Source organism: Malurus melanocephalus, unplaced genomic scaffold (assembly GCF_030028575.1).
Source record: "Malurus melanocephalus ecotype Western Australia unplaced genomic scaffold, MMel_1.1 scaffold_318, whole genome shotgun sequence".
NCBI lineage: Eukaryota > Metazoa > Chordata > Aves > Passeriformes > Maluridae > Malurus > Malurus melanocephalus.
The window spans coordinates 450,437-451,488 of record NW_026623550.1 but is presented as its reverse complement, the minus strand read 5'-3'; positions in this window follow the sequence as shown (position 1 = coordinate 451,488).

Below are 1,052 nucleotides of genomic sequence, written 5' to 3'. Positions count from 1 at the left end.
AAAAAAAAAAAAAAACCCAAATCCCCTGAGATCGCCACTTCCCCGAGTGAAATTAAAAATAAAGGGGTGGAGGGGGGAAAAACCCTGTGCTCCAGGTGGGAACCTGAGAATGGAGATACCGAGGGGGRCTCGGGGCTTTCGGTATCAGGTCGGATTGTGTCTCACGCAGATGTGGGTGAATTATATTTTTTTTTTGGAGAGAGAAGGCGGGGGAAATGGTAAAAATAAAACAAAATCAAAACTGAGATGGTGAGGCTTAAAATAAATCCTCAGGTCCTTCGGGTCCTCTGCGAGCTCTGGAGYGTCCTGCAGCCCCTGAGCATCCCCATCCTCTGGATCCTGCTTGTTTTTGGAGGAAATAAGCCCAAATTGGCTTTAAACAGTAGTTTTGTGCAGGGTGGGGGGAGGAATAAAAATTAGGATTTTCCGGTGGGGGAAAGAGCAGAGCTGGACCCAACCACCGATAAGGAGAGGAGAAAGGAGATTCCAACTTTTTTCCAAGCTCCYGTTTTCCCTGATGAAGACTAATATATATCATTTGCATGTTAAAAGTTTGATTTTTTTTTTTTTAAAGAGAATAAAATAGAAGCTATTTACAACAAAACAATCAAAAACAACCTCTTAAAATCCTGCAGAGAGTGGAGTTCCCAAAACAAAGGAAGGAAAAGGATGGAAATGAATAAAATATCTCCCTATTTCCAATTTTTTTTAGGATTTTTGGTTTTTTTTTTTTTTCTTTTTTTCCTTTAGAATTCCGGGGGGGTTTCGCTAGAGCTCGCGTCGGCAGGCGTCCGTGCGTCTGTCTGGAGGTAACACGAGTTAAAAAATAATAATAATTATAATAATAATAATAATAAATGTACAGTGCAAAGTGTGATGTGAGTGAGGTAAACGGTCCCGGAGCGGCGCAGCCGGACAGCCGGCGGCTCCGGCAAAACCCCCCCGGGCTAAAGCTTTTCTGCCTGGAAAAGGAAAATCCAACAACACGAGAACAAGGGCAGAGTCCAGCGAGACACCCTGGTGAGACCCTGGAGGGATCCTGGCAAGACCTC